General features: G+C 40.7%; 1 protein-coding gene across 1 annotated transcript in view; it reads right to left on the reverse strand.

Moving 5' to 3' along the window:
- The window catches only part of arh (Low density lipoprotein receptor adapter protein 1), a 65,197-nt gene that overhangs the window by 13,562 nt on the left and 26,048 nt on the right, over positions 1-25,587 (reverse strand).

A 25,587-nucleotide genomic window follows, 5' to 3' on the forward strand; every position in this document is an offset into this window, starting at 1 on the left:
GAGAGAGAGAAAGAGAGAGAATGAGAGGAGGGGGAGAGAGAGAAAGCAAGAGAGCGAGAGAGGGGGAGAGGGGGAAAGAGACCGAGAGAGAGAATGGGGAGAGAGAGAGCGAGCGAGGGGGGAGAGAGAGATGGTGCGAGGGTTAGAGAGAGATGGCGCGAGGGGGAGAGATGGAAGGGGGAGAGAGAAATGCATAGAGAGAGAGAGAGAGAGAGAGAGAGAGAGAGAGAGAGAGAGAGAGAGAGAGAGAGAGAAAGGGGGGAGAGAAAGACATATGCAAAAAGAGGGAGAGAGAGCGCTCCAGAGAGATGACAGTAGAGGGTTATAACATGCTGCTGTCCTGTACCATTGGAGCGCTCCAGAGAGATGACAGTAGAGGGTTATAACATGCTGCTGTCCTGTACCATTGGAGCCCTCCAGAGAGATGACAGTAGAGGGTTCTAACATGCTGCTGTCCTGTACCATTGGAGCGCTCCAGAGAGATGACAGTAGAGGGTTATAACATGCTGCTGTCCTGTACCATTGGAGCCCTCCAGAGAGATGACAGTAGAGGGTTATAACATGCTGCTGTCCTGTACCATTGGAGCGCTCCAGAGAGATGACAGTAGAGGGTTCTAACATGCTGCTGTCCTGTACCATTGGAGCCCTCCAGAGAGATGACAGTAGAGGGTTCTAACATGCTGCTGTCCTGTACCATTGGAGCGCTCCAGAGAGATGACAGTAGAGGGTTCTAACATGCTGCTGTCCTGTACCATTGGAGCCCTCCAGAGAGATGACAGTAGAGGGTTCTAACATGCTGCTGTCCTGTACCATTGGAGCGCTCCAGAGAGATGACAGTAGAGGGTTATAACATGCTGCTGTCCTGTACCATTGGAGCGCTCCAGAGAGATGACAGTAGAGGGTTATAACATGCTGGCTCCAGAGAGATGACAGTAGAGGGTTATAACATGCTGCTGTCCTGTACCATTGGAGCGCTCCATGCAGGCTGAGCCATCTGTCACAGAGCCACATCAGCAGTTTGTGAGAACACACAACGCCTCTCTACCGCCCTCTCTCTTTTCTGTCCTCCTCCTTTCTGTCCTCCCTCTCTCCCTCATCTACATCTCTCTCTCACGACCCATCTCTCTCTCACGACCCATCTCTCTCTCACGACCCATCTCTCTCTCACGACCCATCTCTCTCTCACGACCCATCTCTCTCTCCCTCTCTCCCTCTCTCCCTCTCTCTTTCTTCCACCCTCCCACCCTCCCTCCTGATCCATCTAAACTTCTAAATGATTAATCTTAATAGTAAAACAGTCTGTTTACATGTTGTCTTGGTTAGTACCTTCCACTATTAAAGTAAAAAGTAGAGAGAGACGGTGAGAAACAAATAATAGAAAAATAAACCAACGTTTCAGTTCCTTACTGGCTCAACGGATAATCTCCTTCCCACACACCTTAAACCCTACCAGCCCCGAAGCGTAGTGGGATGCATTCAGTTCACACCACATCTCACCAACCAGATCAAAAGAGCTGACAGTAGCAAATCTCTCTCTCCCAGGGACCATCTGGTTGAGAATCATATATACTGTATCTCCACTAGGTCACATACAGTACAGTAAACACAGTATTTAACAGTGCTTCAGGCTTTTTCAAATATATTTTACCTCCCAAGAGATATGAGAGACGGGCTGCTTAATAAATATTTCATAACCGTGTCGTCGTGCCCGTGTATGTGTCAGATACGATGAGTGGCAGGAGCGAGGGAACGAGGGAGCGAGGGAGCGAGGGAAGGAAGAAATGAAGGATTCAGCTGGGAGGCATATGAAGGATTCAGAGTTTTAGGGAGGAGTGTCCTGTATGCTGAAATGACATGGAACAACACAGCACTGCATTATTTGATGTGTGTGTGTGTGTGTGTGTGTGTGTGTGTGTGTGTGTGTGTGTGTGTGTGTGTGTGTGTGTGTGTGTGTGTGTGTGTGTGTGTGTGTGTGTGTGTGTGTGTGTGTGTGTGTGTGTGTGTGTGTGAGAGAGAGTGAGAGTGTGTGTGTGAGTGTGTGTGAAAGTGTGTGTGTGTCAATCTGTGTCAGAATGTGTGGGTGCAAGTGTGTTTTTGCGTCAGTTCGGTGTGTGTGTGTGTGTGTGTGTGTGTGTGTGTGTGTGTGTGTGTGTGTGTGTGTGTGTGTGTGTGTGTGTGTGTGTGTGTGTGTGTGTATCACTGTGTACAAGGTGATCTGTAGATTACCAAAGAAACAGTAGACATACTCTGAAGAAGTTTGTGTCTCTAATAACAATGTGTCTTCAATAACACTGTGTCTTCATTAACGCTGTGTCTCTAATAACGCTGTGTCTTCATTAACGCTGTGTCTTCATTAACGCTGTGTCTTCATTAATGCTGTGTCTCTAATAACGCTGTGTCTTCAATAACGCTGTGTCTTCATTAACGCTGTGTCTTCAATAACACTGTGTCTTCATTAACGCTGTGTCTCTAATAACGCTGTGTCTTCAATAATGCTGTGTCTTCAATAACACTGTCTTCATTAACTCTGTGTCTTCATTAATGCTGTTTCTCTAATAATGCTGTGTCTTCATTAACGCTGTGTCTTCATTAACGCTGTGTCTTCATTAACGCTGTGTCTCTAATAACGCTGTGTCTTCATTCACATGGAAAAGTCCACAGACCCACTCCAAAAGGCTTTCGGAGCCATCATCGACTCAGTGGGTTTTATCCAACATGTCTCTGGACCTACTCACCGCCACAGTCATACTCTGGATCTAATTCTGTCGCATGGAATAAATGTTGTGGATCTTAATGTTTTTCCTCATAATCCTGGACTATCGGACCACCATTTTATTATGTTTGCAATCGCAACAAATAATCTGCTCAGACCCCAACCAAGGAGCATTAAAAGTCGTGCTATAAATTCTCAGACAACCCAAAGATTCCTTGATGCCCTTCCAGACTCCCTCTGCCTACCCAAGGACGTCAGAGGACAAAAATCAGTTAACCACCTAACTGAGGAACTCAATTTAACCTTGCGCAATACCCTAGATGCAGTTGCACCCCTAAAAACTAAAAGCATTTGTCATAAGAAACTAGCTCCCTGGTATACAGAAAATACACGAGCTCTGAAGCAAGCTTCCAGAAAATTGGAACGGAAATGGCGCCACACCAAACTGGAAGTCTTCCGACTAGCTTGGAAAGACAGTACCGTGCAATATCGAAGAGCCCTCACTGCTGCTCGATCATCCTATTTTTCCAACTTAATTGAGGAAAATAAGAACAATCCGAAATGTATTTTTGATACTGTCGCAAAGCTAACTAAAAAGCAGCAGAGGATGGCTTTCACTTCAGCAGTAATGAATTCATGAACTTCTTTGAGGAAAAGATCATGATCATTAGAAAGCAAATTACGGACTCCTCTTTAAATCTGCGTATTCCTCCAAAGCTCCGTTGTCCTGAGTCTGTACAACTCTGCCAGGACCTAGAATCAAGGGAGACACTATAGTGTTTTAGTACTATATCTCTTGACACAATGATGAAAATAATCATGGCCTCTAAACCGTCAAGCTGCATACTGGACCCTATCCCAACTAAACTACTGAAAGAGCTGCTTCCTGTGCTTGGCCCTCCTATGTTGAACATAATAAACGGCTCTCTATCTACCGGATGTGTACCAAACTCACTAAAAGTGGCAGTAATTCAGCCTCTCTTGAAAAAGCCAAATCTTGACCCAGAAATTATAAAAAACTATCGGCCTATATCGAATCTTCCATTCCTCTCAAAGATTTTAGAAAAAGCTTTTGCGCAGCAACTCACTGCCTTCCTGAAGACAAACAATGTATACGAAACGCTTCAGTCTGGTTTTAGACCCCATCATAGCACTGAGACGGCACTAGTGAAGGTGGTAAATTACCTTTTAATGACGTCAGACCAAGGCTCTGCATCTGTCCTCGTGCTCCTAGATCTTAGTGCTGCTTTTGATACCATCGATCACCACATTCTTTTGAAGAGATTGGAAACCCAAATTGGTCTACATGGACAAGTTCTGGCCTGGTTTAGATCTTATCTGTCGGAAAGATATCAGTTTGTCTCTGTGAATGGTTTGTCCTTTGACAAATCAACTGTAAATTTCGGTGTTCCTCAAGGTTCCGTTTTAGGACCACTATTGTTTTCACTATATATTTTACCTCTTGAGGATGTCATTCGAAAACATGTTAAATTTCACTGCTATGCAGATGACACACAGCTGTACATTTCAATGAAACATGATGAAGCCCCAAAATTGCCCTCACTAGAAGCCTGTGTTTCAGACATAAGGAAGTGGATGGCTGCAAACGTTCTACTTTTAAACTCGGACAAAACAGAAATGCTTGTTCTAGATCCTAAGAAACAAAGAGATCTTCTGTTGAATCTGACAATTAATCTGGATGGTTGTACAGTCGTCTCAAATAAAACTGTGAAGGACCTCGGCGTTACTCTGGACCCTGATCTCTCTTTTGAAGAACATATCAAGACTGTTTCAAGGACAGCTTTTTTCCATCTACGTAACATTGCAAAAATCAGAAACTTTCTGTCCAAAAATGATGCAGAAAAATGTATCCATGCTTTTGTTACTTCTAGGTTGGACTACTGCAATGCTCTACTTTCCGGCAACCCGGATAAAGCACTAAATAAACTTCAGTTAGTGCTAAATACGGCTGCTAGAATCCTGACTAGAACCCAAAAAATTGATCATATTACTCCAGTGCAAGCCTCCCTACACTGGCTTCCTGTTAAGGCAAGGGCTGATTTCAAGGTTTTACTGCTAACCTACAAAGCATTACATGGGCTTGCTCCTACCTATCTTTCCAATTTGGTCCTGCCGTACATACTTTGGTCCTGCCGTACATACCTACACGTACGCTACGGTCACAAGACCGTAGCGTACAAGACAATTGTCTCTAGAATTTCTAAGCAAACAGCTGGAGGCAGGGCTTTCTCCTATAGAGCTCCATTTTTATGGAATGGTCTGCCTACCCATGTGAGAGACGCAGACTCAGTATCAACCTTTAAGTCTTTACTGAAGACTCATCTCTTCAGTAGGTCCTATGATTAAGTGTAGTCTGGCCCAGGGGTGTGAAGGTGAACGGAAAGGCTGGAGCAACGAACCGCCCTTGCTGTCTCTGCCTGGCCGGTTCCCCTCTCTCCACTGGGATTCTCTGCCTCTAACCCTATTACAGGGGCTGAGTCACTGGCTTACTGGTGTTCTTCCATGCCGTCCCTGGGAGGGGTGCGTCACTTGAGTGGGTTGAGTCACTGACGTGGTCTTCCTGTCTGGGTTGCCCCCCCCCCCCTCGGTCTGTGCCGTGGCGGAGATCTTTGTGGGCTATACTCGGCCTTGTCTCAGGATGGTAAGTTGGTGGTTGGAGATATCCCTCCAGTGGTGTGGGGGCTGTGCTTTGGCAAAGTGGGTGGGGTTATATCCTGCCTGTTTGGCCCTGTCCGGGGGTTTCATCGGATGGGGCCACAGTGTCTCCTGACCCCTCCTGTCTCAGCCTCCAGTATTTATGCTGCAGTAGTTTATGTGTCGGGGGGCTAGGGTCAGTCTGTTACATCTGGAGTATTTCTCTTGTCTTATCCGGTGTCCTGTGTGAATTTAAATATGCTCTCTCTAATTCTCTCTTTCCTTCTTTCTCTCTCTCGGAGGACCTGAGCCCTAGGACCATGCCTCAGGACTACCTGGCATGATGACTTCTTTCTGTCCCCAGTCCAACTGGCCGTGCTGCTGCTCCAGTTTCAACTGTTCTGCCAGCAGCTATGGAACCCTGACCTGTTCACCGGACGTGCTACCTGTCCCAGACCTGCTGGAACCCTGACCTGTTCACTGGACGTGCTACCTGTCCCAGACCTGCTTTCCCAGACCTGCTGGAACCCTGACCTGTTCACCGGATGTGCTACCTGTCCCAGACCTGCTGTTTTCAACTCTCTAGAGACAGCAGGAGCGGTAGAGATACTCTCAAAGATAGGCTATGAAAAGCCAACTGACACTTACTCTTGAGTTGCTGACTTGTTGCACCCTCGACAACTACTATGATTATTATTATTTGACCATGCTGGTCATTTATGAACATTTCAACATCTTGGCCATGTGCTGTTATAATCTCCACCCGGCACAGCCAGAAGAGGACTGGCCACCCCTCATAGCCTGGTTCCTCTCTAGGTTTCTTCCTAGGTTTTGGCCTTTCTAGGGAGTTTTTCCTAGCCACCATGCTTCTACACCTGCATCGCTTGCTGTTTGGGGTTTTAGGCTGGGTTTCTGTACAGCACTTTGAGATATCAGCTGATGTAAGAAGGGCTATATAAATACATTTGATTTGATTTGATTAACGCTGTGTCTTCATTAACGAACGCTGTGTCTTCATTAACGCTGTGTCTTCATTAACGCTGTGTCTCTAATAACGCTGTGTCTTCATTAACGCTGTGTCTTCATTAACGCTGTGTAACGCTGTGTCTTCATTAACGCTGTGTCTTCATTAACGCTGTGTCTCTAATAACGCTGTGTCTTCATTAACGCTGTGTCTTCATTAACGCTGTGTCTTCATTAACACTGTGTCTTCAATAACACTGTGTCTTCAATAACACTGTGTCTTCATCAATGCTGCATATTCATTAATGCTGTAGGGCAGCAGGTAGCCTAGTGGTTAGAGCGTTGGGCCAGTAACCGAAAGGTTGCTAGATTGAATCCCTGAGCTGACAAGGTAAAAATCTGTTGTTCTGCCCCTGAACAAGGCAGTTAACCCACTGTTCCTAAGCCGTCATTGTAAATAACAATTTGTTCTTAACTGACTTGCCTAGTTAAATAAAGGTAAAAAAGTAACGCTGTGTCATCATTAACATTGTTTTCATTAATGCTGTGTGACACTCAGGCACCCAGGCATTACGCTGCTGGAGAGGTAATTAAACCAACACATTACTACATCAAGGGAAGAGAAGCATTTGTTGACGTTCGTAGGTACCTCCGGCAATAACACCTCCACCACGCTGACCCTCAACACGGGGGCCCCTCATGGGTGCGTGCTTTGTCCCCTCCTGTACTCCCTTATCACCCACACCTGTGTGGCCATGCATGACTCCAACACCATCATTAAGTTTGTTGACGACACAACAGTGGTAGGCCTGATCACCGACGCCGATGAGACAGCCTACAAGGAGGTCAAAGACTTGGCAGTGTGGTGCCAGGAATAGGAAAAATATCCTTTCTATTTTATTCAGATATATTTATTTTTAACATAAAATCATATAATATAAAATAATGGTATGGGACTTATGAGGACCCATGGCATACAGAGTACTGGGTAACTACAGGAACAGGGTAGGAGAGCCCATGGCATACAGAGGACTGGGTAGATGCAGGAACAGGGTAGGAGAGCCCATGGCATACAGAGTACTGGGTAGCTGCAGGAACAGGGTAGGAGAACCCATGGCATACAGAGGACTGGGTAGCTACAGGAACAGGGATGGAGAGCCCATGGCATACAGAGTACTGGGTAACTACAGGAACAGGGTAGGAGAGCCCATGGCATACAGAGTACTGGGTAGCTGCAGGAACAGGGTAGGAGAGCCCATGGCATACAGAGTACTGGGTAACTACAGGAACAGGGTAGAGGAGCCCATGGCATACAGAGTACTGGGTAGCTACAGGAACAGGGTTGGAGGACCCATGACATACAGAGTACTGGGTAGCTGCAGGAACAGGGTTGGAGGACCCATGACATACAGAGTTTGGGCGGAATATCAATTGTCTAGCAGCGAGAAGCTACATGCTCCTCAAACAGTGGTTGATGCTTGGAGCGAAATAACCAAAGCAGCCTACCAGCATGATTGAAAAAGGAACCAGCAGAAAAGAGGCCTCCATTCGCATACAGATGACATATTTTTTCCTCCTGTCCCTCTATCTGCCCATTTGATATTGAGCAGATAGATCTAAACAAATTTGACATATTAGTTAAAGACAAGATTAAATTGTGAATAGTTTGATGGGTGAAAATAATCACCATGAGAGAACAGCGTGTGCAGCCTGAGGCAAGGAACAGAGAAATCTTTTTTTGTAACTTTCTCAAATCTTCAATAGGCCCATATATGTTTTTATTTAACTAGGCAAGTCAGTTAAGAACAAATTCTTATTTATAATGACGACCTAGGAACAGTGGGTTAACTGTCTCGTTCAGGGGCAGAACGACAGATTTTTACCTTGATCAGCTCGGGGATTTGATCTAGCAAGCTTTCGTTTACTGGCCCAACGCTCTAACCACTAGGCTCCCGGTCACCCTGGCATTTCTAAGACATTCTAAAGTTTGTATAATTCAAATCTAAAGTTTCCAAATAACTGTAAATCCAGAGTATAGGACCTGTTTCAAATGATCACATTTACGCTCAACACTTCATATGCACAATCGCTCTGGAATAGAAAAAAAATATCCTTTCTATTTTATTCAGATATACTTATTTTTAACATAAAATCATATAATATAAACTAATGGTACGGGACGTATGAGCATATCTTGTCTGCTAAATGAACAAGCCTACAGCCCTATGGCATGACGCATAGCCAGATAACATACAGTATCTTGTCTGCTAAATGAACAAGCCTACAGCCCTATGGCATGATGCATAGCCAGATAACATTTTATTTATTTATTTATTTTTTTTGTCATTTTTAGCAGACGCTCTTATCCAGAGCGACTTACAGTAGTGAATGCATACATTTCATTTTCATTTCATACATTTTTTTTTCTTCCCCGTACTACACACTATATACACACATACAGTATCTAGTCTGCTAAATGAACAAGCCTACAGTCTATATCATAGCCAGATAACATACAGTATCTAGTCTGATAAATGAACAAGTCTACAGTCTATATCATAGCCAGATAACATACAGTATCTAGTCTGATAAATGAACAAGTCTACAGTCTATATCATAGCCAGATAACATACAGTATCTAGTCTGATAAATGAACAAGTCTACAGTCTATATCATAGCCAGATAACATACAGTATCTAGTCTGATAAATGAACAAGTCTACAGTCTATATCATAGCCAGATAACATACAGTATCTAGTCTGATAATTGAACAAGCCTACAGTCTATATCATAGAGCATAGCCAGATAACATACAGCATCTAGTCTGATAAATGAACAAGTCTACAGTCTATATCATAGCCAGATAACATACAGTATCTAGTCTGATAAATGAACAAGTCTACAGTCTATATCATAGCCAGATAACATACAGTATCTAGTCTGATAAATGAACAAGTCTACAGTCTATATCATAGCCAGATAACATACAGTATCTAGTCTGATAAATTAACAAGTCTACAGTCTATATCATAGAGCATAGCCAGATAACATACAGTATCTAGTCTGATAAATGAACAAGCCTACAGTCTATATCATAGAGCATAGCCAGATAACATACAGTATCTAGTCTGATAAATTAACAAGTCTACAGTTTATATCATAGAGCATAGCCAGATAACATACAGTATCTAGTGTGATAAATGAACAAGCCTACAGTCTATATCATAGAGCATAGCCAGATAACATACAGTATCTAGTCTGCTAAATGAACAAGCCTACAGTCTATATCATAGCCAGATAACATACAGTATCAGCCTCTTAACGCACGTTAAGGATAGGGAACTGCGAGTTTTGAAAAAAATATGTGCCCATTTTAAACGGCCTCTTACTCAAACTCAGAAGCTAGGATATGCATATAATTAGTAGATGTGGATAGAACACACCCTAAAGTTTCTAAAACTGTTTGAATGGTATCTGTGAGTATAACAGAACTCATATGGCAGTCAAAACCCCGAGACAGATCCTAACAGGAAGTAGAAATCTGATTTGTGGACTCACCTTCAGCACTTTGCCTATAAAATACACCGTGAGTTAGGATTCATTGAGCACTTCCTAGGGCTTCCACTAGATATTACCAGTCTTTACAAAGTGGTTTGAGTCTTCTATGGTACAAACTGACCGAATGAGAGGCTGTGGAACTTGGTCATAGGGGGAGGGCCATTACCATTATGACGCGGGCGCCCCTGGCTACCCTCCCCTTTCGAAACATTTAGTAAGACAATGCAATCGTCCCCCTTGAATATGCCTTCGGGACGTGCTAACAAGAAGAAGCTATTGGGACATAAATTATTACCTTTTTCAAACAAAACTACATTTGTTGTGGACCTGGGATTCCTGGAAGTGCCTTCTGATGAAGATAATCAAAGGTAAGGGAATATTTACAATAGTATACAAGAGTATATTTGATATTAGATTGTTCCAAGATGGCGCTAACCTGTATCGCCTAGCCTATTGTTCTGAGCATAGCGTCCCCTTTTATTGCAAAGTGTGATTTCCCAGTAAAGTTATTTTTAAATCTGGCAATGCGGTTGCATTCACGAGATGTTAATCTATAATTCTTTGAATGACAATATTACATTTAAAAAATGTTTTCGAATAGTAATTTAGTAAATTGTAGCGCTGATTCACCGGATGCATTTGAGGGAAAATATTTTCTCAACGTCACGCGCCGATGTAAAATGCTGTTTTTATATATAAATATGAACTTTATCGAACAAAAGAATGCATGCATTGTGTAACATGATGTCCTAGGAGTGTCATCTGATGTAGATTGTCAAAGGTTAGTGCTGCATTTAGCTGTGTTTTGGTTATTTGTGATGCATGTGGTTGGTTGGAAAATGGCAATGTGGCTACTTTGACGATGTACTCCTCTAACATAATGTAATGTTTTGCTTTTGCTGTAAAGCCTTTTTGAAATCGGACAACGTGGTTCGATTCAGGAGAGGTGTATCTATAAAACGGTATAAAATAGTCCTATGTTTGAGAAGAAAAAAAATATTACATTTTGTTATGGTTCGGTTATGAATATGGCGATATGATTTTTCGCTGGATGTTGATCCGGCATGCGGGATGAGCGCTTTAAGAGGCTAGCCTGAAATGAACAAGTCTACAGTGTCTAGTCTGATAAATGAACAAGCCTACAGCCCTATGGCATGACCTACTGTATGTTAGCCAGATAACATACAGTAGGCCAACTCATATTCTGTTCTTCTGAAATACATTTCCTTCATACCATAATGTTTCTTTAGACCTGCCTAAAATAAATAGAAAGGGGGAAAGTACTTTTTCCACGGCACTGAATATACACACACTATATACACACTATATATACACTATACGCACACTATATACACACTATATACACACTATACACACACTATATACACACTATACACACACGATATACACACACTATATACACACTATACGCACACTATATACACACTATATGAACACTATATACACACAATATACACTACATACACACTACATACACACTATATACACACTATATGCACACTATATACACACAATATACACACTATATACACTACATACACACTATATACACTATATACACACTATATTCACACACTATATTCACACACTATATGCACACTATATACACACTATATGAACACTATATGAACACAATTTACACATAATATACACACAATATACACACTATATACACTACATACACACTACATACACACTATATACACACTATATACACTACATACACACTATATACACACCATATACACACTATATACACACTATATACACACTATATACACTACATGTTATGTTACAGACATAATTTGAAATTGATTAAAAATAAATTATACACAATACCCCATAATGACAAAACAAAAACTGTTTTTTAGACATTTTTTCCACATTTATTAAAAATAAAGAACTGAATTATCACATTTACATAAGAATTCAGACCCAATCAATTGAATTTACCGCAGGTGGACTTCAATCAATTTGAATCAAGCAAAGGGTCAGAGTACTTTTGTAAATACGTTTTTTTTTAAATGTAATTTTTTTTAAATGGGGTATTGTGTGTAGATTGATGAGAAAAAATGTAATCAATTTTAGAAAAAAATGCTGTAATGTAACAAATTGTGGAAAAATTCAAGGGGTCTGAATACTTTCCGAATGCACTGTATATAGACAGAGATAGACAGAGTTAGAGATGGATAGACAGAGATAGAAACAAAGAGATAGACGGAGATGAAAAAAGCCATCACCTACAGAGAGATTAACCTGGAAAAGAGTCCACTAAGCAATCTGGTTCTGGGACTCTGTTCACAAACACAAACAGACCCCACAGAGCCAAAGGACAGCAACACAATGAGACCCAACCAAATCATGAGAAAACAAAAAGATAATTACTTGACACATCGGAAAGAATTAACAAAAAACAGAGCAAACTAGAACGCTTTTTGGCCCTAAACAGAGAGTACACAGTGGCAGAATACCTCACCACTGTGACTGACCCAAACTTAAAGAAAAAGCTTTGACTATGTACAGACTCAGTGAGCATAGCCTTGCTATTGAAAAAGGTCGCCGTAGGCAGACCTGGCTCTCAAGAGAAGACAGGCTAAGACAGGCCACAAAATGAGGGCAGTGTGCAAATGTAACCATATTAGAGACACATATTTCCCTCAGATTACACAGATCCACAAAGAATTAGAAAACAAACCCGATTTAGATAAACTCCATATCTACTGGGTGAAATACCACAATGTGCCATCACAGCAGCAAGATTTGTGACCTGTTGCCACAAGAAAAGGTCAACCAGTGAAGAACAAACACCATTGTGAATACAACCCATATTTACGTTAATTTACTTTCGCTTTTGTACTTTAACCATTTGCACACCATTACAACAATGTATACACAGTTGAAGTCGGAAGTTTACATTCACCTTAGCCAAATACATTTAAACTCAGTTTTTCACAATTCCTGACATTTAATCCTAGTAAAAATTCCCTGTTTTAGGTCAGTTAGGATCACCATTTTATTTTAAGAAAGTGAAATGTCAGAATAATAGTAGAGAGAATGATTTATTTCAGCTTTAATTTCTTTCATCACATTCCCAGTGGGTCAGAAGTCTACATGCACTCAATTAGTATTTGGTAGCATTGCCTTTAAATTGTTTAACTTGGGTCAAACGTTTCGGGTAGCCTTCCACAACCTTCCCACAATAAGTTGGGTGAATTTTGGCCCATTCCTCCTGACAGAGCTGGTGTAACTGAGTCAGGTTTGTAGGCCTCCTTGCTCGCACATGCCTTTTCAGTTCTGCCGACAAATGTTCTATAGGATTGAGGTCAGGGCTTTGTGATGGCCACTCCAATACCTTGACTTTGTCATCCTTAAGCCATTTTGCCACAACTTTGGAAGTATGCTTGGGGTCATTGTCCATTTGGAAGACCCATTCGCGACCAAGCTTTAACTTCCTGACTGATGTCTTGAGATGTTGCTTCAATATAGCCACATAATTTTCATTCCTCGTGATGCCATCTATTTTGTGAAGTGCACCAGTCCCTCCTGCAGCAAAGCACCCCCACAACATGATGCTGCCACCCCCGTGCTTCACGGTTGGGATGATGTTCTTCGGCTTGCAAGCCTCCCCCTTTTCCTCCAAACATAATGATGGTCATTATGGCCAAACAATTCCATTTTTGTTTCATCAGACCAGAGTAAATTTCTCCAAAAAGTACGATCTTTCTCCCAACGTGCAGTTGCAAACCGTAGTCTGCCTTTTTTACGGCGGTTTTGGAGCAGTGGCTTCTTCCTTGCTGAGCGGCCTTTCAGGTTATGTCGATTATAGGTCTCGTTTTACTGTGGATATAGATACTTTTGTACCTGTTTCCTCCAGCATCTTCACAAGGTCCTTTGCTGTTGTTCTGGGATTGATTTGCACTTTTCACACCAAAGTACGTTCATCTCAAAGAGACAAAACGAGTCTCCTTCCTGAGCGGTATGACGGCTGCGTGGTCCCATGGTGTTTATACTTGCGTACTATTGTTTGTACAGATGAATCTGGTACCTTCAGGCATTTGGAAATTGCTCCCAAGGATGAACCAGACTTGTGGAGGTCTACAATTTCTTTCCGAGGTCTTGGCTGATTTCGTTTGATTTTCCCATGATGTCAAGCAAAGAGGCACTGAGTTTGAAGGTAGGCCTTGAAATACATCCACAGGTACACCTCCAATTGACTCAAATGATGTCAATTAGCCTATCAGAAGCTTCTAAAGCCATGACATCATTTTCTGGAATTTTCCATGCTGTTTAAAGGCACAGTCAACTTAGTGTAAACTTCTGACCCACTGGAATTGTGATACAGTGAATTGTAAGCGAAATAATCTGTCTGTAAACAATTGTTGGAAAAATTACTTTGTCATGAACAAAGTAGATGTCCAAACCGACTTGCCAAAACTATAGTTTGTTAACAAGAAATGTGTATGAAAGTGTATGTAAACTTGCAACTTCAACTGTAACATCTTTACTATTTTGGAACTTCTGTGAGTGTAATGTTTACTGTTCATTTTTATTGTTAATTTCACTTTTTTATTTTATCTACTTCACTTGCTTTGGCAATGTTAACATATGTTTCCCATGCCAATAAAGCCCCTTGAATTGAACTTAATTGAGATACATTTTAGTCATTTAGCAGACACTTTTATCCAGAGTGACTTACAGTAGTGAATGCATACAATTCATACATTTTTTTCCCCCTGTACTGGACACCCATGGGAATCAAACCCACAACCTGGTGTTGCAAACACCATGCTCTACCAACTGAGCCACACGGGACCGAGATAAATAGAGAAAGAGAGAGATAGACAGAGATAGATGTAGAGAGAGAGAGAGAGAGAGAAAGAGATAGATAGAGAACGTGGGATAAAGAAATAGGGCATTGTTCCTCAGGTGGTTTAACACACTGACATGGTACCAGCTGCAACTACTCACGATTCAATGAAACACTATTGCACTACACTAGGTATTCACACAAATTGATTTTCTGTCCTAAACCCATCCATGAGAGAATCTAGGACAGCACCTTGACAACAAAAAAAGGAGAGCATGGACAGAGAGAGGAGGAGGAGAGGAGAGAAAGAGAGCAGAGGTCAGAGAGCTGCTCTATACAACATTGTAAAGGCCCAGCCTGAAAGGTTCACTTTGAAAAGGGACATTCATTCATCCTTTCTCAATACCCATCTCTGAGACACTTTTCCTAACAACACACTACAACAACAGGATGCAAATATGGCATCAAGGTATCAGAGGAGGTTGCTAGGCAACCATTGCCATTATCCCATCATAGGGGGGAAGGGGCAACTAAATTGCATCACCAAGCACCTTGCCTGTGTCTGTCTGTCTCTCAAATATGTGCTAAAATAAACAGAGTGTCAGGATAACGGTTCACTGTGACCCTAGCTGTCGTAAGCAAAAAACGCACAACAGACTGAGTTATCAGGAAATAACTGCACACCTCTGAAAGCATGAGAAGGAAGGAGGCCAAAGGCAGGCAGTTCAATTATTCTATTCTTTACTTCTGATCATGATTTGATTTAAATATTATGTGATGTAAATGGATCTTTATCTAAATGAATTGTGTTGTTTAAACTAAACATAATATAATATATCAGAAATGATTGATCATTCAAATAAATCAATTCTTCCTATCTTGGGAGTGTGCAACATCTATTGCAACAACAACACACAGTGTGTGTGTGTGTGTGTGTGTGTGTGTGTGTGTGTGTGTGTGTGTGTGTGTGTGTGTGTGTGTGTGTGTGTGTCTGTGTGTGTTTTTGTCTTGGGTTTGTCTTTGTTCCAGCTTCATTCTACTCCTGCTGTGAGGCAGCTTTGACAATGACTTAAACTAACAAAATGTCCGCCGCCTAGCAGAGCAATCCCTGAAGCACAAACACACAAACTAATTTTAGTTAAGATCATATCTGCAGTCCTGACAGAGAATTATGTCTCAGGCACGAAACGCATTCAGCATAGGGTTGGGCGGTATGCTGTATATTACCATATCCCGGGATTGATCCACAGACCGGTTTGGGTTTCTATTATACCTTCTATAATAGTATTTCAATATTTGGTTTGTTAAATGTGATACACAACATCCGGCGACTGTAAAGTCCATTTTTATAGTTTACTCCTGATGCATGCAGCTTCCCACACCACGCCCTGCCCCCTGTCACACCACGCCCTGCCCCCTGTCACACCACACCCTGCCCCCTGTCACACCACGCCCTGCCCCCTGTCACACCACGCCCTGCCCCCTGTCACACCACGCCCTGCCCCCTGTCACACCACGCCCTGCCCCCTGTCACACCACGCCCTGCCCCCTGTCACACCACGCCCTGCCCCCTGTCACACCACGCCCTGCCCCCTGTCACACCACGCCCTGCCCACTGTCACACCACGCCCTGCCCCCTGTCACACCACGCCCTGCCCCCTGTCACACCACGCCCTGCCCCCTGTCACACCACGCCCTGCCCCCTGTCACACCACGCCCTGCACCCTGTCACACCACGCCCTGCCCACTGTCACACCAAGCCCTGCCACCTGTCACACCAAGCCCTGCCCCCTGTCACACCACGCCCTGCCCCCTGTCACACCACGCCCTGCCCCCTGTCACACCACGCCCTGCCCACTGTCACACCACGCCCTGCCCCCTGTCACACCAAGCCCTGCCCCCTGTCACACCAAGCCCTGCCCCCTGTCACACCACGCCCCCTGTCACACCACGCCCTGCCCCCTGTCACACCAAGCCCTGCCCCCTGTCACACCAAGCCCTGCCCCTTGTCACACCAAGCCCTGCCCCCTGTCACACCAAGCCCTGCCCCCTGTCACACCAAGCCCTGTTGTTGATGTTAATTAAAGCCCTATCTGTTGTTGATGTTAATTAAAGCCCTATCTGTTGTTGATGTTAATTAAAACCCTATCTGTTGTTGATGTTAATTAAAGCCCTATCTGTTGTTGATGTTAATTAAAGCCCTATCTGTTGATGTTAATTAAAGCCCTATCTGTTGTTGATGTTAATTAAAGCCCTATCTGTTGTATCTGTTGTTGATGTTAATTAAAGCCCTATTTGTTGTTGATGTTAATTAAAACCCTATCTGTTGTATCTGTTGTTTATGTTAATTAAAGCCCTATCTGTTGTTGATGTTAATTAAAACCCTATCTTTTGTATCTGTTGTTTATGTTAATTAAAGCCCTATCTGTTGTTGATGTTAATTAAAGCCCTATCTGTTGTATCTGTTGTTGATGTTAATTAAAGCCCTATCTGTTATATCTGTTGTTGATGTTAATTAAAGCCCTATCTGTTGTATCTGTTGTTGATGTTAATTAAAGCCCTAACTGTTGTTGATGTTAATTAAAACCCTATATGTTGTATCTGTTGTTGATGTTAATTAAAGCCCTATCTGTTGTTGATGTTAATTAAAGCCCTATCTGTTGTATCTGTTGTTGTTAATTAAAGCCCTATCTGTTGTTGATGTTAATTAAAGCCCTATATTTTGTTGATGTTAATTAAAGCCCTATCTGTTGTATCTGTTGTTGATGTTAATTAAAGCCCTATCTGTTGTTGATGTTAATTAAAGCCCTATATTTTGTTGATGTTAATTAAAGCCCTATCTGTTGTTGATGTTAATTAAAGCCCTATCTGTTGTATCTATTGTTGATGTTAATTAAAGCCCTATCTGTTGTATCTCTTGTTGATGTTAATTAAAGCCCTATCTGTTGTTGATGTTAATTAAAGCCCTATCTGCTGTTGATGTTAATTAAAACCCTATCTGTTGTATCTGTTGTTGATGTCAATTAACGCCCTATCTGTTGGTGATGTTAATTAAAGCCCTATCTGTTGTTGATGTTAATTAAAACTTTATCTGTTGTATCTGTTGTTGATGTTAATTAAAGCCCTATCTGTTGTATCTGTTGTTTATGTTAATTAAAGCCCTATCTGTTGTATCTGTTGTTGATGTTAATTAAAACCCTATCTGTTGTATCTGTTGTTGATGTTAATTTAAGCCCTATCTGTTGTATCTGTTGTTGATGTTAATTAAAGCCCTATCTGTTGTTGATGTTAATTAAAGTCCTATCTGTTGTATCTGTTGTTGATGTTAATTAAAGCCCTATCTGTTGTATCTGTTGTTGATGTTAATTAAAGCCCTATCTGTTGTGATGTTAATTAAAGCCCTATCTGTTGTTGATGTTAATTAAAACCCTATCTTTTGTATATGTTGTTTATGTTAATTAAAGCCCTATCTGTTGTATCTGTTGTTGATGTTAATTAAAGCCCTATCTGTTATATCTGTTGTTGATGTTAATTAAAGCCCTATCTGTTGTTGATGTTAATTAAAGCCCTATCTGTTATATCTGTTGTTGATGTTAATTAAAGCCCTATCTGTTGTATCTGTTGTTGATGTTAATTAAAGCCCTATTTGTTGTTGATGTTAATTAAAACCCTATATGTTGTATCTGTTGTTGATGTTAATTAAAGCCCTATCTGTTGTTGATGTTAATTAAAGCCCTATCTGTTGTATCTGTTGTTGTTAATTAAAGCCCTATCTGTTGTTGATGTTAATTAAATACCTATCTGTTGTATCTGTTGTTGATGTTAATTAAAGCCCTATCTGTTGTTGATGTTAATTAAAGCCCTATATTTTGTTGATGTTAATTAAAGCCCTATCTGTTGTATCTGTTGTTGATGTTAATTAAAGCCCTATCTGTTGTTGATGTTAATTAAAGCCCTATCTGTTGTATCTATTGTTGATGTTAATTAAAGCCCTATCTGTTGTATCTCTTGTTGATGTTAATTAAAGCCCTATCTGTTGTTGATGTTAATTAAAGCCCTATCTGCTGTTGATGTTAATTAAAACCCTATCTGTTGTATCTGTTGTTGATGTCAATTAACGCCCTATCTGTTGGTGATGTTAATTAAAGCCCTATCTGTTGTTGATGTTAATTAAAACTTTATCTGTTGTATCTGTTGTTGATGTTAATTAAAGCCCTATCTGTTGTATCTGTTGTTGATGTTAATTAAAGCCCTATCTGTTGTTGATGTTAATTAAAGTCCTATCTGTTGTATCTGTTGTTGATGTTAATTAAAGCCCTATCTGTTGTATCTGTTGTTGATGTTAATTAAAGCCCTATCTGTTGTGATGTTAATTAAAGCCCTATCTGTTGTTGATGTTAATTAAAGCCCTATCTGTTGTATCTGTTGTTGATGTTAATTAAAGCCCTATCTGTTGTATCTGTTGTTGATGTTAATTAAAGCCCTATCTGTTGTTGATGTTAATTAAAGCCCTATCTGTTGTAGCTGTTGTTGATGTTAATTAAAGCCCTATCTGTTGTATTTGTTGTTGATGTTAATTAAAGCCCTATTTGTTGTTGATGTTAATTAAAACCCTATCTGTTGTATCTGTTGTTTATGTTAATTAAAGCCCTATCTGTTGTTGATGTTAATTAAAGCCCTATCTGTTGTATCTGTTGTTTATGTTAATTAAATTCCTATCTGTTGTTGATGTTAATTAAAGCCCTATCTGTTGTTGATGTTAATTAAAGCCCTATCTGTTGTTGATGTTAATTAAAACCCTATTTGTTGTTGATGTTAATTAAAGCCCTATCTGTTGTTCATGTTAATTAAAGCCCTATCTGTTGTTGATGTTAATTAAAGCCCTATCTGTTGTTGATGTTCATTAAAACCCTATCTGTTGATGTTAATTAAAACCCTATCTGTTGTTGATGTTAATTAAAGCCCTATCTGTTGTTGATGTTAATTAAAGCCCTATAAGTTGTTGATGTTAATTAAAACCCTATCTGTTGTTGATGTTAATTAAAACCCTATCTGTTGTTGATGTTAATTAAAGCCCTATCTGTTGTTGATGTTAATTAAAGCCCTATCTGTTGTTGATGTTAATTAAAGCCCTATCTGTTGTTGATGTTAATTAAAGCCCTATCTGTTGTATCTGTTGTTGATGTTAATTAAAGCCCTATCTGTTGGTGATGTTAATTAAAGCCCTATCTGTTGTATTTGTTGTTGATGTTAATTAAAGCCCTATTTGTTGTCGATGTTAATTAAAGCCCTATCTGTTGTATTTGTTGTTGATGTTAATTAAAGCCCTATAAGTTGTTGATGTTAATTAAAACCCTATCTGTTGTTGATGTTAATTAAAACCCTATCTGTTGTTGATGTTAATTAAAGCCCTTTCTGTTGTTGATGTTAATTAAAGCCCTATCTGTTGGTGATGTTAATTAAAGCCCTATCTGTTGTTGATGTTGTTGATGTTAATTAAAGCCCTATCTGTTGTATTTGTTGTTGATGTTAATTAAAGCCCTATAAGTTGTTGATGTTAATTAAAACCCTATCTGTTGTTGATGTTAATTAAAACCCTATCTGTTGTTGATGTTAATTAAAGCCCTATCTGTTGTTGATGTTAATTAAAGCCCTATCTGTTGTTGATGTTAATTAAAGCCCTATCTGTTGTATTTGTTGTTGATGTTAATTAAAGCCCTATTTGTTGTCGATGTTAATTAAAACCCTATCTGTTGTAGCTGTTGTTTATGTTAATTAAAGCTCTATCTGTTGTTTATGTTAATTAAAGCTCTATCTGTTGTTGATGTTAATTAAAGCCCTATCTGTTGTTGATGTTAATTAAAGCCCTATCTGTTGTTGATGTTAATTAAAGCCCTATCTGTTGTTGATGTTAATTAAAACCCTATCTGTTGTATCTGTTGTTGATGTTAATTAAAGCCCTATCTGTTGGTGATGTTAATTAAAGCCCTATCTGTTGTTGATGTTAATTAAAGCCCTATCTGTTATATCTGTTGTTGATGTTAATTAAAACCCTATCTGTTGTATCTGTTGTTGATGTTAATTAAAGCCCTATCTGTTGGTGATGTTAATTAAAGCCCTATCTGTTGTATCTGTTGTTAATGTTAATTAAAGCCCTATCTGTTGTATCTGTTGTTAATGTTAATTAAAGCCCTATCTGTTGTTGATGTTAATTAAAGCCCTATCTGTTGTATCTGTTGTTTATGTTAATTAAAGCCCTATCTGTTGTTGATGTTAATTAAAGCCCTATCTGTTGTTGATGTTAATTAAAGTAAGAGCTATCAAAGTGTGTATATGTGTGAGTGTATATGTGTGAGTGTATATGTGTATATATGTGTGTGTGTATATGTGTGTCTGTGTATATGTGTGTGTGTATATGTGTGAGTGTATATGTGTATGTGTGTGTGTATATGTGTGAGTGTATATGTGTATATATGTGTTTGTGTATATGTGTGTGTGTATATGTGTATATATGTGTGAGTGTAAAGCTGTAGTCAGTGTTATGCAGGACACAAGAAGAAATGGGCTTTAGGTTTAAAAGGGGAAATTAAAAGGGAAATCTGAAGTCTCCAAAGTAATTGAGTGTTTTCTTTATAATTCACAATCTGACTTTTGCCGTGTTCCAGACCAGACATATTTTCAGACAATGAATGCGTCCCAAATTACACCAATATATCCCTATATAGTATGATCAAAAACACTTCACTACATAGTGCATAGGGTGCCTAATGGGATGCAGACATTCTGAAGTGGATCATGGGTGACATGGTTATTGTTTTTAGAAAGAAGGGTTTTAATGAGTTCCCATCACAAACAACAATAACACAATGTTGAGAATCAGATGCAGTTTGACAACAGCTGCCCCAAAGGGATCCAAAGCTTTCAGAACATGGCTGTGTTCCAAATGGTACCCAATTCTTTATTTAGTGCACTGCTTTTGACCAGGGTCAATAGGGTCACTATGTAGGGAATAGGACTCTGGACAAAAGAAGTGCACTATAAAGGGAATTGGACTCTGGTCAAACCGTCAAAAGCAGTGCACTATAAAGGGAATAGGACTCTAGTCAAAAGCAGTGCACTAGAAAGGGAATAGGACTCTGGACAAAAGCAGTGCACTAAAAAGGGAATAGGGAGCCATTTGGGACTCAGGCCATGTGTTATGTTTGCAGTGTTATGTTTTTATCATGTCTATAATATAAAGTGTGTAGGGAGGCTTTCTGGCTTGTTGGCCCAGCAAGACTTTTCTAAAGACAACTAAACAAGGCTTGACCTGGATTGACTTGCTTTTGAAAACACAACGTTAAAACTTCTAAATTAAATATAACGTCAACCACTAACTAACCATATGACGATATAAAAAATAACGATCATCAACATTATCATAAAATACCACTTATAAGCGGAAATATTTAAATGATTTATTTGATCATATTATAGCATGAGAGATGAGAATGAAAAAAAAAGGACAAGCAAATTGGATAGATTTTTTTCACACGAGAACCTGTTTAACAAACTCTAACAAAGAGTTTTCCCATTTTGACAGGGTCTCATTGATTCCCAGCTAAAAAGAGGCTTTGAGAATCTGTTTTCCGGACAAACAGACAGTTGAACATTGTACCCAGCTATATTATTACCTTCATTCTATTCATGAGACTCTTCCTGTAGTGTAACATTTATGGTAATGCTTGACAAACATTGGCAGTAGAACGGCCTTACTGAAGAGCTCAGTACCTTTCAACGTGGCACAGTCATAGGATACCCCCTTTCCAACAAGTCAGTTTGTACAATTTCTGCCCTGCTAGAGCTGCCCCGGTCAACTGTAAGCACTATTATTGTGAAGTGGAAACGTTTAGGAGCAACAACGGCTCAGCCGCGAAGTGGTAGGCCACACAAGCTCACAGAACGGGACCACCGTGTGCTGAAGCGTGTTGCACGTAAAAATTGTCTGTCCTCAGTTGCAACATTCACTACCAAGTTCCAAACTGCCTCTGGAAGCAACGTCAGCACAAGAACTGTTCATCAGGAATTTCAGGAAATGGGTTTCCATGGCCGAGCAACCGCACACAAGCCTATGATCACCATGCGCAATGCCAAGCGTCAGCTGGAGTGGTGTAAAGCTCGCCACCATTGGACTCTAGAGCAGTGGAAACGCGTTCTCTGGAGTGATGAACCACACTTCACCATCTGGAATGAGGAATAATGGTCTGGGGCTGTTTTTCATGATTCGGGCTAAGCCCCTTAGTTCCAGTGAAGGGAAATCTTAATGCTACAGCATACAATGACATTCTAGACAATTCTGTGGTTCCAACTTTGTGACAACAGTTTGGGGAAGGCCCTTTCATGTTTCAGCATGACAATGCCCTTGTGCACAAGCGAGGTCCATACAGAAATTGTTTGTTGAGGTCGGTGTGGTAGACTATGACTGGCCTGCACAGAGCCCTGACCTCAACCCCATCGAACACCTTTGGGATGAATTGGAACGCCGACTGCGAGCCAGGTCTAATTGTCCAACACCAGTGCCCCGACCTCACTAATGCTCTTGTGGCTGAATGGAAACAAGTCCCTGGAGCAATGTTCCAACATCTAGTGGAAAGACTTCCAAGAAGAGGGGAGGCTGTTATAGCAGCAAAAGGGGGTCCAACTTCATATTAATGCTAATGATTTTGGAATGAATGTTCCATGAGCAGGTATCCACATACTTTTGGTAATATAGTGTAGCTAGTTTAACCTAGTTGGCTAGCTTTAGTTACCTGTAGATTCATGAATGGTAGTATTGCCACATTCAAAACAACTGGGAACCCAGAAAAAAAGTCGAATTATGACTTCAGTGATCTTCAGGTTGGAAAGTCGAACCTCTAGAAAGAGTTCCCGAGTTGGAATTCTGAGTTGACCGTTCAAATAGATTTTTCCCGGTCGGAGTAAAAACATTTCCTGAGTTCCAAGTTGTTTAGAACTCGCGGAAGTCAGAGATTTCCTAGTTCCCTGTTGTTTTGAATGCGGTATTAGCGTTGGGATTATGGTTCATTGTTTAGCTAGCTAGCTAGGTAGGTGCAGTTGAAGTCGGAAGATTACATGCACCTTAGCCAAATACATTTAAACTCAGTTTTTCAAATTTCCTGACATTTATAATCCTCGTAAAAATTCCCTGTCTTAGGTCAGTTAGGATCACCACTTTATTTTAAGAATGTGAAATGTCAGAATAATAGTAGAGAGAATTATTTATTTCAGCTTTTATTTCTTTCATCACATTCCCAGTGGCTCAGAAGTTTACAACACTCAAATAGTATTTGGTAGCATTGCCTTTAAATTGTTTAACTTTTGTCAAACGTTTCAGGTAGCCTTCCACAAGCTTCCCACAATAAGTTGGGTGAATTTTGGCCCATTCCTCCTGACAGAGCTGGTGTAACTGAGTGAGGTTTGTAGGCCTCCTTGCTCGCACACGCTTTTTCAGTTCTTTTTCAGTCCACAAATTTTCTATAGGATTGAGGTCAGGGCTTTGTGATGGCCACTCCAATACCTTGACTTTGTTGTCCTTAAGCCATTTTGACACAACTTTGGAAGTATGCTTTGGATCATTGTCCATTTGGAAGACCCATTTGTGACCAAGCTTTAACTTCCTGACTGATGTCTTGAGATGCTGCTTCAATATATCCACATAATTTTTCTCCCTCATGATGCCATCTATTTTGTGAAGTGCACCAGTCCCTCCTGCAGCAAAGCAACCCCACAACATGATGCTGCCACCCCTGTGCTTCACGGTTGGTATGGTGTTCTTCGGCTTGCAATCCTCCCCCTTTTCCTCCAAACATAACAATGGTCATTATGGCCAAACAGTTCTATTTTTGTTTCAACTGAACAGAGGACATTTCTCCAAAAAGTATGATCTTTGTCCCCATGTGCAGTTGCAAACCGTAGTCTGCCTTTTTTATGGCGGTTTTGGAGCAGTGGCTTCTTCCTTGCCGAGTGGCCTTTCAGGTTATGTCGATATAGGACTCATTTTACTGTGGATATAGATACATTTGTACCTGTTTCCTCCAGCATCTTCACAAGGTCCTTTGCTGTTGTTCTGGGATTGATTTGCACTTTTCGCACCAAAGTACGCTCATCTCAAGGAGACAGAATGCGTCTCCTTCCTGAGTGGTATGACGGCTGCGTGGTCCCATGGTGTTTATACTTGCGTACTATTGTTTGTACAGATGAACGTGGTACCTTCAGGCATTTGGAAATTGCTCCCAAGGATGAACCAGACTTGTGGAGGTCTACCATTTTTTTCTGATGTCTTGGCTGATTTCTTTTGATTATCCCATGATGTCAAGCAAAGAGGCACTGAGTTTGAAGGTAGGCCTTGAAATACATCCACAGGTACACATCCAATTGACTCAAATGATGTCAATTAGATCCTCTGCATGTGACAAATAAACATAGATTTAATGTGATATAGTGTAACTTTACCATAGACAGTAATGTGAAAAACAACATGACCTGCACCAAAGTCAGATGAGGATATAGGTCAAGGACTAGATAGTGTATTTTTACTAATCATTTTTGCTACTACCTTCAACACGCTTAGTCTTGAAATCTTTGGTTGTTTACTACTCTACTCCCTCTGTTTAGTACATGGCCTCACATGTGAATCCTTAAAGAAATGGGTGGGGCTAAGGCTTAAGACGGTGTGAACAATGCTGGATGGGTGTAGACAAAGAAGAGCTCTCCAGTAAGTGAACCAAAACATTCACGGGCCATTTTCTCAAAAGTGGGGTTACAAGTTTATCAACTTTCAAACACCATTTCAAATGTTGCTACATAAGACCGGATCCAGGTGGTGGGTCAC

The sequence above is a fragment of the Salmo salar genome, chromosome 15 (genome assembly GCF_965601325.2).
Source record: "Salmo salar chromosome 15, fSalSal1, whole genome shotgun sequence".
NCBI classification, from domain to species: Eukaryota; Metazoa; Chordata; class Actinopteri; order Salmoniformes; family Salmonidae; genus Salmo; species Salmo salar.